Source organism: Cyprinus carpio, unplaced genomic scaffold (assembly GCF_018340385.1).
Source record: "Cyprinus carpio isolate SPL01 unplaced genomic scaffold, ASM1834038v1 S000000658, whole genome shotgun sequence".
Classification (NCBI taxonomy): Eukaryota; Metazoa; Chordata; class Actinopteri; order Cypriniformes; family Cyprinidae; genus Cyprinus; species Cyprinus carpio.
Window position 1 is genome coordinate 90,316 of NW_024873392.1, and position 11,202 is coordinate 101,517.

Below are 11,202 nucleotides of genomic sequence, written 5' to 3' on the forward strand. Positions count from 1 at the left end.
GTATCTGATCGATCGATCTATCTCACCCTGAGGCTCTCTATCTATCTATCATCTATCTATCTATCTATCTGTCTGTCTGTCTGTCTGTGTGTCATCTATTTATGGACTCTTTTCTTAATATTTTTGGACTCTTTAATAAAAGCTGCAATTGGTTCTTCTTTTTTTGGGGATTTTGGGGTTGGGTGGTCCTGTGATTACAAATTTCGTTACATGGGGATATTACAAAATTTGTCTAATATTTAAACATTTTTATTGAACAAAAATGAATGAACTATGGTTTATGAGTTGATTTCCTTGTTATATTGTTGTGCCAATGTCATAAGTTTATTTTTTTATTTTATTTTTGGATATTTGTTGGTAATGGTGTTGGTATTGTTTATAGTCTTCGTTTATTCTATAAAACATTCTTTTTTTTATGTATTTTTTTTTTGGTTGGTTATATTTTTTTTTTGAGGAGTACAACAATATAACAAGAACCTACAAGAAAAAAAGATGTATGATTGTTTGCTTTGTCATGTTGTCCTGGGATGCGGTTCTGCTGCTCAGGTTCAAGGGCTGAAGACTAATAGAATCGATACTAGAAAAAGCCTAGTCTAACCAAAATAATCATCTAATGGTTTTCTATGTGAAAGAATCTTCATGTCATTATCACATATTGACCCACAGTAGACACTAGTCAGACAGCAATAGTACTACAGAGATAATATTTACTACATTTGTCAATGTTTTTTTTTCCTTCTTCAGCTTATTCCGTGATTGGGTTTCTGTAAAGTGTAAAATAAATGTTAAAGCTAATTAAGCAACATCATGACAGATTTATAAATACACAAGTTTGTTCCAAAGCATGTATTTAGTTAAAAATAATAATATTAATAATAATATATAATATTTATTTTTTTATTATTTTTTTTTTTTTTTTTTTTAAAATATATTTTTTTATAATGTATTTTTGAATATAATTTACTCTAAGTAACGTGTATATTTAATTGTAAAAAAATTTTTTAATCTTGCACAGTTTTAGTTTGTTGAACTCTCTATGTTTTTTGGTTAATTTGCAGTACTAACACATCATATACACACATATATATAGTATACACTATAAACCTGATCATGGAACAACAGTAAACAAGCAACTAACAAAAGCAACAATGATTTTAATGTAACATGAAAGTAATATAGACCATATTTGAATGGATTTTCTATTACTATAAAAGTAGAACATGCAAACAGAACATAAACAAATATTCTAATTTAAGATGTCTTATTGTGCTGATCAAGATCATGATCTATTTATTTGGGTTTGTTCTCCACGTGATCAGCATCATCCAGATAGTCGTCTGCAAAGTTGAGCATCTGCTGTAGAGCGGTGAGCAGCAGGACGTCACAGTTGAGCTCCAGCTCCAGCTCCTGACTGTAGTTCTTCACCGGTAACACACAAGACACCGGCACACCCAACCGAGAGCTCACCTCCTGCACCTGCAGACACAAAACAACACCTCACTCTCTCTGAGTCCTGTAGCAACAGACAACTGATCATGTGACCGCGTCTTACCTTTGTCTTGATGTAGGAACTTGCATAAGTGTTTTGAAGGTCCTTCTCCACTAGAGGACATGCTTCATCTACTTTTGTCATCAAGACGATCTGAGGAATGCCTGAAATGTGTAAATAACCATTAGTCTTGGACAATTTGGCATAGACAAAGAGTTATGCAACATAAGTATTACTCATTAGATTATAATTAATCTTTGATACATCTAAAAATGCTGTTACTTTACTTAGTGAGTTCACTTTTCTGCGTATGGAAGCAAGTTTTTCCTGTAGTTTGTCAGACATGAGGGAGATTTTGGTGGCGTCTATCACATACACCACACAGTGGATCTTCTCCTGAAGAGATGCAGGTCTGGAGGACTTTTGCTCATCAGGTTGAAACGGTGTTGTGGGGTTGAACTGAATGAAGAGAATTTAATACAAATTATATTAAAGAGCAGCTTCAATCTGAACCTTCAATTCAACTAATTTTGGAGACGTGAACCATCTTTATGCTCTTACTTTATAGCGGTCTGGTACGTGACCTTGAAAAATGCTGCTGATGTCCTCAATATCCAGTCCTGCACCTGACTGCTCCTCGAGTCCCATGGTGTCACACAACACAAAAGGCAACAGTTTTCCCTCACGACCGTCTTTCACTGGATATGTGCGAAACTACCAACCAAGAAGAGAATCACATCAAGATTTGAAGTAATCGAGAGATGTTCCTTAAGCTCTATTATAATCTTATTGAGTTCGTACCTGTGTGGTGAGACTAGTGGCTGCAGATCCTGACATGGCTTTGCTGGTGATGCGGCTCATGAAGATGGAGTTGATGGAGTTGAAGAAACTGGATTTTCCAGCACCTACAGGACCAATCATTAGGATTCGGAAACAGCTGACAGATGTCACCAGGGGTTTATAATTCCTGATCATTTCCATGAGCTTGTCTCTTTGTCTACAACACAGATCACTTTTTATAGCTGTATATCAAATTACAACAGCAAATGAGTAAAGAAAACCAAAAACTGCGTAGAAACATACTCAGCTGTCCACAGAACATTCCTCCAAGGTTTCTCCTCAGTACTGACTTGAGAGCCTGTGAAAATATTAAAGAAAATGTTAAGAATAAAGTAGGTTATTTAAAGACATTTATAAACTTCTTGGATATGACTATATGTGCATTTAAAACACCTTTTCTGATTACTGACTTCTCCACTTTGTACACCTCACATTCAGTCAGCTGAGTGTCGTGTGAATTTTATAAACTTTTTGGATATGACTATATGTGCTTGCTTCCAGGTATACACAACTGGTTGGTTGTTGTAGCAAAAGTACAGCTGTTGACCAAAGCTGGGCACTCCAGCGTCATCGAGACGTGCATGATGTCCACTGTTAATTTTGATGCGCACAGGGATCTTGCCTTGAAAGCTGAACAGGAAAGCTTCCTTATCAGTAATATACTGCCCACTTCGAGCATATTCTACACTAGTGTATCCACCAAAGATGTAGCCTGAACGGTTGTAGGCTACAATTAAAGTGGGACCCTGACGGTCACATCTCTGGTGGAAGGCAGAAGCTTGATATCCATGAACTGAAGCTTTGTAGAGAAGAGACAGTTCCACATTCCCCAACAGGTCACAGAGCTGCTTTCTTTGCTCTTCTGTTAATTTAGAAGTGAGGGAGTTCATGCTGAGCTTCAAGCAAAAACAAAAAATTAATGGAAATATAAATAAACAGCTTTTATGTATACACAACAACATACACACACACTACACAAATTTGATTTACTGTCATTTACTTGTCATTTTTTCTTGTAGTCAGTCATATATTAAGTTCTAATCTAAGTTCTGATAATCTTCTTGAATGCTTATTAAAGGTAGCCGTATTGGCTATTGTGTGTATTGTGTATGTATGTATGTATGTATTATTGTATTATTATTATTATTTTTACATTGTTAGAATTAACAACACATTTTTATGTTAACTTGGACTAACAGTGAACAATAGGCTACTTTAATTAATGCACATTTCTGCATTACTTTTTAAATGCAAGACATATATGTTAAAGGGTTAGTTCACCCAAATATGAGAATTCTGTCATTAATTACTCACCCCCATAATGGTTTCAAACCCCGATGTAGCGACCGTCTGCATCTTCAGAATATAGGATAGATATATTTGATGGAATCTGGACCTGTCTGAGCCCTTCATAGACAACAGCACTTAACTGAAATGTTTCCTAAGTCCGGAAGCGTAGCAAGGACACTGATAGCAAATGTGACATCAGTGGTTTGAATTATCTATGCTGAGTTTTTAATCAGTAATGTTTACATCACATAATTAAAGACTAAAAGAATACTTTTTGAACAAAAAAGTGGAAAAAGAAAAAAGAATTTATTCAACCCCAAATTTGTTCCTCTTCATCGATTTGCACCTGGTGAAAAAGACTTTGGAGGAGACATTTGTCTGCATCCATCACACCCGATATCTCAGCTGCCCTTCGCGCTGTTTCGAATCATCAAATCACAACAACGTGGGAAACGGTTCTGGTGTGACGCAGCTGAGATATTTCCAAAAGCACCACCAATGATGCTAAGACAAGAGACTGAATTGTTGAATATATATATATATTTTTTTTTTTTTTTTCGCACAGTGCAAGTATTCGTGGCTTTGTAATTGTGCGGATAACTCGTAGCTTTGTATAATTGCGGATAAACCACTGATGTCACAGATAAATTCACAGATCTCCTTGCTATGTTTCCGGACTTGGGAACATTTCAGTTGCGTTTTTGTTTATGAATGTTTTGATTGTTATATACTGAAGATGAACAAAGGTCTTACAGGTTTGAAACGACATGAGGGTGAGTAATTAATGACAGAATTTTCATATTTAGGTGAACTAACCCTTATATATATATAAAAAAAGAAGTTTATTCAAGTGTGCTATTAGTATACTTCTTTTAAACTAAAAATAGGAAAGTATGCTTTTAATTTACTTTTTATGTACTTCTCAGAAATGGGCTTTATGTACTCCTCAGAAATATACTTTAAATAAGTATACTTTACTAATACGTTCAAAAAGTCTAAATATATTTGAGCTATACTTGTGCTCCTAGAATCCGTGTTTTCATTGTTATATGGTAGAGGGCGTAGTACGTCTTGAGGGCGCTAGTACACGTCTTCTGTACAGAATTTCCAAAAAAAAACATAAATAAAAAAAATGTAGAGGAAAAAGAAAAGTGAGGCTTGTCCAAATAAACACACTTGCAGTCTTGGTCACTTGAGATCGTGTGCGCGCGACAGTAAGTAAGTGCACAAGACTGTCCAGATCTTAAAAACGCCAAAGCGCAGTGCCCTTAACACACACTAAATCCACACTATCTCATATACCGCTCCAGAGCGGTATTCAAGGCTTAGTGTATCCCATAATGCATCATGTTGTGGAATTAAAAATCGCAAGACTTTTTGCCAAGATCGTGAGACCACGGACACTTCCAATGTAAGTTAAATATTAATAATAGTTAGATATTACATATAATTTGGTAGTGAAACAAAGTGCTACACGTTGTGTTGGTGCAAAGGTGAGTAGCCTATATTTATTTTGTACATCATTTTGCAGCTTTCTTTTTTATCGCTTAATTAGAAGCTTTATCAGAAATTAGAGTGTATCCCACTATCAGGTAATGAAAAAGTTGTTACCACGCTTGGTCTTCATCCCCACTCTGAACACTTGGGCCAGAAATACAGGAAATACTGTCCTTATAAGTGATAAAGTGATCAAGTGCCAAGACCGCAGTGAGGGTATTTGGACAAAGACAAACAGATACTAACATATGTAATCTAATACGCATCACCTGATATGAAAGAAATAGCATCAAAACTTTGTACGACTATATAGATAAAATGTGTCATTGATGAAGAGTGTAATAATTACAGTCAAGCTTTGGGGTGTTGATCGACTCCATCTATGTTTAGATTATCATTCTGAATCCAATTCATAGTCTTTTTTTTTAGCTTTTTGTTCAAAATGTTATTTCTTTATTTTTTTTTATGAAACTTACCCACATTAAAGAGTTAAAAAAAAGAAGTGCATGAAGCTAGAATAAAATGTTTTTGTTTACGAGCAGATACCCTGTACTTTCTTTGGATGTTTTGTATGTTCAGATATTTATATAACAAAATATATACAAATTAAAACCTAAATAGGAAATATAGTAGTATACTTAAAGTATGATGTAAAGTTCACTTAAAGAAAACCTATGAGTATACTTGCAGTATAAAACTACTAAACTAATGGTTTACTGAGACTATACTTCAAAATTGTACAAAGTATTTAATTAGTAAACTATCAGTATACCTATACAGTAGTTCACTTTTTTAGTATAATCTGCAGGCCAAACTACAAGCATAAATTGTAAACTAGTTGTGCAATTTTCAAAGTTTGCTACTGTTATATTTAAAAGAATATACTTAAAAGTATACTGTTATATACTAGAAAGTGGGCAACTTAGTCCCAAGGAGTGTGTGAAAAGGTACACTTACAAGGTATACTACTGCTAGAACACTGATATTTGTATACTTGCTACATAAAAATATACTTGAACTTTACTTAAGTATACTTAAAAAAAATAAACTTGAAGTATACCACTTTTTGGTAAGAGAACCCTTTAACACTAATTTCTAACTTGGCTCAGGGTGAAGCCAAATAAACAAGCCTTGTGAGCAGTGTTTGCATACAGCACAATGGGATATAATGACGCCCTGTCAGAAGACCGTTTCACTAGAATTGAAAATGAAAGCAGTTCGACAAAGAATGAATAAACGTATTTTATATTATTTTATTTAAAGTGTTGTGTGTGTGTGTGTGTCTCTATATATATATATATATATATATTATAACACACACCTACCTACTACCTACACACATTTTTTATAGCATTACGATAAAACTGTGTTTTAAAATCTAGAACATTAACACTGAATATTTACCTTTATGATGTTTATCAAGTATGAAGCTTACCTTTTAACGGTGTCTTTGTGCCTAAAATATACTGAGATCTCTTCGTACAAGATCAGAATTCGTACACCAGCAAAGATGTCAAGCTCCTCCTATAAAACAAAACGATTCTGCCCTTTCTCTATTACTCCGGAGTTTTTTTTTTTTTTTTAAATTAGGTGTACATTTTAGGACATCCTCAGACCTCAGTCAGGTGTCAGGTGTCAGGTCTCAAACCATTAGGCATCAGACGAAACGGACTCAGGTGGAGTATCGCGTTGCCCCGCACTATGTGACGTCACACGCACGCGGTTCAGAGGAAGTGGTATATAATGGTTGATTGATGGCAAAGGGTGAGGGTAAGCGGCGACTTTGATATGTCTATATTTTACAACAGTTTTTATTCAAATGTTACACTAATTAAGTTTATATCTGAGGAAGAGGCACATTTGGAGAGTCTTATTATTTTGCGTTTAAAAAGTTAGTTAGCCATGTGTGTGCAACTAAGCGAGCTTTTTATTTTGGCGAAAGTGTGGTACAAAATTACCCTTACGAAAAAATAACCATGGTTTTTTACTACTGCCAAAAAAAAAACAAAAAAAAAACATGGTTGCTATAGTTAAATCATGGTATCCACAGATTTACCATGTTTTTTTATTATTATTATTATTATTATTCCTTTATTTAACCAGGGGAAATCATATTGAGAGGATAGTCTCTTTTTCAAATGGTCCCTGGCCAAGAAAGGGTTAGACTGAAGTAGTTTAAGTCTTTGGTTCTAATTTTTATTGAGAGGTGTTTTTTGGCCTACATTTTGAACAAAAACTCCACAACAAATCTCTATCTTCAACATACTAGAATACTCTATAAGACCAATAAAAAACAAAACAATTTTTGTGTGAATGGTGTTGGCCTTCTGGAAAGTATGTTCATTTACTGTACATGTACTCAATACTTCTGGTAGGGGCTCCTTTTGCTTTAATTACTGCCCCACTTGGCGGCTATGGAGGTGATCAGTTTGTGGCACTGCTGAGGTGGTATGGAAGCCCAGGTTTCTTTGACCTTGATGGTCTTCAGCTCATCTGCATTTTTTGGTCTTTTTTTCTCATTTTTCCTTCTTGAGAATACTCCCCATAGGATTCTCTCTCTGGGGTTCGGTCTGTGTGAGTTTGCTGGCCAGTCAAGCACACCCAACACCATGGTCATTTAACCAAGCTTTTGGTGCTTTTTTGGCAGTGTGGGCAGGTGCAAATCCTGCTGGAAAAATGAAATCAGCATCTTCAAAAAAGCTGGTCAGCAGAAGGAAGCATGAAGATGCTCCAAAATTTCTTGGTAAGCGGGTGCAGTGACTTTGGTTTTCAGAAAACACAATGGACCAACACCAGCAGATGACATTGCACCCCAAATCATCACAGACTGTGGAAACCTAACACTGGACTTCAAGCAGCTTGGGCTATGAGCTTCTCCACCCTTCCTCCAGACTCTAGGACCTTGGTTTCCAAATGAAATACAAAACTTGCTCTCATCTGAAAAGAGGACTTTTTTTTGGACCACTGGGCAACAGTCAGTTCTTCTTCTCCTTAGCCCAGGTAGAACACCTCTGATACATTGTCTGTACTCAGGGAGTGGCTTAACAAGAGGAATATGCTGACAACTGTAGCCAGATTCCTTGACCGATCTGTGTGTGGTGGCTCTTGATGCTTGACCCCAGCCTCAGTCCATTCCTTGTGAAGTTCACTCAAATTCTTGAATAACTGGATTTTGTTTGACAATCCTCATAAGGCTGTAAAGTTCTCTCGTCGGTTGGTTGTGCATCTTTTTTCTTCCACACTTTTTCCTTCCACTCAACTTTCTGTTAACATGCTTGGATACAGCACTCTGTGAACAGCCAGCTTCTTTGGCAATGAATGTTTGTGGCTTACCCTCCTTGTGAAGGGGTGTCAATGATTGTCTTCTGGACACCTGCCAGATCAACAGTCTTCCCCATGATTGTGTGTAGCCTAGTGAACCAAAACTGAGAGAGACCATTTTGAAGGCTCAGGAAACCTTTGCAAGGGGTTTCATGTGAGTTGATTAGCTGATTGGCATGTCACCATATTCTAATTTGTGAGAATTGGTGGGTTTTTTGTTAAATGTGAGCCAAAAATCATCACAATTAAAAAAAGAACCAAAGACTTAAACTACTTCGAAGTCTGTGTGATTTCGAATTTCTGCTTAATACACGTAGTTTCACAATTTGAGTTGAATTACAGAAGCCAATGAACTTCTTTCCAATTAATATCTAATTTATTGAGAAGCACCTGTATTCCAGAGTAGGCTGGTTTTTCAGTATTATTATTAGTAAACTAGTAGTAATAGTAGTAGGACCCAGAGTAAAGAAAAATCTAAAGTGATATCTCTTTAACATCTGAAAAATATCTCTCTTAGACATAAATTGAAGATTGAATTGAGATTTTGCTTGAGTCTGCTGCTTCTCAAACTTGTCTCCTGAGGCAAAAACTCTAACACTCTCACAATGGTCTCCTTTAAAGTTTTAGAAGAGATCTCAACAACATCAAACACTGTGCTAGACTCTGGTATAGTCTCCTAGTCTCCTCCAATGTTTCCTCCACACATTGTGCTCAGATTTTTCTCTTAAAATGACTCTGGTGGTCTCATGTGTCTCCTTTAAAGTTTTAGAAGAGATCTCAACAATAATACACACTATGCTCAGTCTTTTCTCCTATACTAAAGAGTCAGAAGCTCTCACATTTGTCTCCTCTAAATTTCAGAAGGGATCTCAATAACTTTACAAAGTGTGCATAAAATGTTTGAGCTCATATTGAGACATTTGACTTGGTGCAAATCACTCAGTTAATAATCAAGATTGAGTCATAAGCTGTATGTGCCTTTCAGCAAAAAAAAAAAAAAAAAAGCTCACAGCAAATTTCTGGAGTTGAAAGTGTTAGGCAAATAGGTGTTGTGTGAAAAGTTGTTTGTGTTATGGAATACACTCTTAAAAAAAAAGGTGCTTCAAAAGGTTTTTCAAGTAGTGCCATAGAAGAACTGCTTTAACTGCTTTAATTCTTTTTGGTTCCACAAAGAACCATTGTCAAAGCTTCTTTAAAGAACCATCTCTTTCTTAACTTTTTGTAATCTGAAGAACCTTCTTTCGTTACAAAGAACCTTTTGTCAAACAGAAAGGTTCTTCAGATGTTAAAGCTACTTTATAGAACCATTTAAAAAAAAAAAAAAAAAAAAAGTTCTTCTATGGCATCGTGAAGCACCTTTATTTTTAATAACCTGGCTGTGTTATATTTTGGAGTTTATTCATTGGTGTTCAGGAGCGTGTTTTAACACTACGGGCCAGTGCTAGACATAGGAGGCCCTTTTTTTGTCCACAAAACATTCCTCCATGATTTCTTCTCAGTACTGACTTGAGAGCCTGCAAAATATTAAATAAAATGTTAACAATAAAGAATAAAGTAGGTAGTACATTGAACTGATCCTGTAAATTACTGATGTGAAAATAATAAATATATTGATATAAAAAAAGAATAAAGTAGGTTATTTAAAGACATTTAAACTTCTTTGTAATATGACTAACCTTCACCAAAACAAAACTTGAATATACCTGCAACATATAATGCAATATATTACATAATACATTTCCACATATTGGAAAACTACAAGGCTTATGTTTTTCAATATTCAACTTAATATATGCCGTGACAATATATGGCTATATATTATTGATACATACAAATATATTTAGAAAGTAAGACAAAAAATAAATATTCATTGTTTGATACTTTGAGTATATATTGTACATAAATGCTTCTATATAAATGTGTATATGTGTATGTAATATGTATGTACACACATATACACATATATATACACACATTCACTGGAATGAGTTACAGTAGTTTTTTAATTCCCAGCATGCTTTGCTTCTGACTGTTAAAGGAAAGTAAAATTGTTAAAAATTAAGTGTTATTTAATGTGTTTTTGCTCAATATTAATACAGGGGGAGATCTTTTAGCGTTTAATGTTGTATTATATTGAAATGTAAAAGGATTTCTGGTTAGTATCAATGTTGGGCAAGCTACTTGGAAAATGTAGTGAACTAAGCTAACAGTTACTCTTCATTAAATGAAGCTTCATTACACTAAAGCTACAGCCCTGTGAAATGAAGTAAGCTAAGCTACAGCAACATGGCAAAAGTAGTTTACTACATCCAAGCTATTTTTTTTTTAAATTCAATTTTTATATTGAACCAACATCATAAGTCAATGCTCTCTCAGTGATCAATAAAACTATCAATCAAGCAGATAGACAGGCATAATAGTTCAGTTTAGCTGCTTATTCAACAACTGTTCCAAACCTATTTGGCAACAAAAATCAGTATCATGTACAGGGCCTGTATATTGTGGCATAGGAGTATGTCACAAGAATGAACAATACTTCTGCAGCATTTATTAATGTTAATTTTTACATTTACTAATGCCTTATTAAAATCAAAAGTTGTGTTTGTTAAAGGGATACTCCACCCCAAAATGAAAATTTTGTCATTAATCACATACCCCATGTCGTTCCAAACCCGTAAAAGCTTTGTTCATATTCGGAAAACAATTTAAGATATTTTGCATGAAAACCGGGAGGCTTGTGACTGTCCCATAGACTGCCAAATATC

The 11,202-nt window shown here is 34.9% G+C and overlaps 1 pseudogene; it reads right to left on the reverse strand.

Annotated features, from left to right (window-relative positions):
* Positions 1–981: 981 nt before the first annotated feature.
* Positions 982–6,756, reverse strand: LOC109109617 (annotated as a pseudogene).
* Between the last annotated feature and the right edge of the window lie 4,446 nt (positions 6,757–11,202).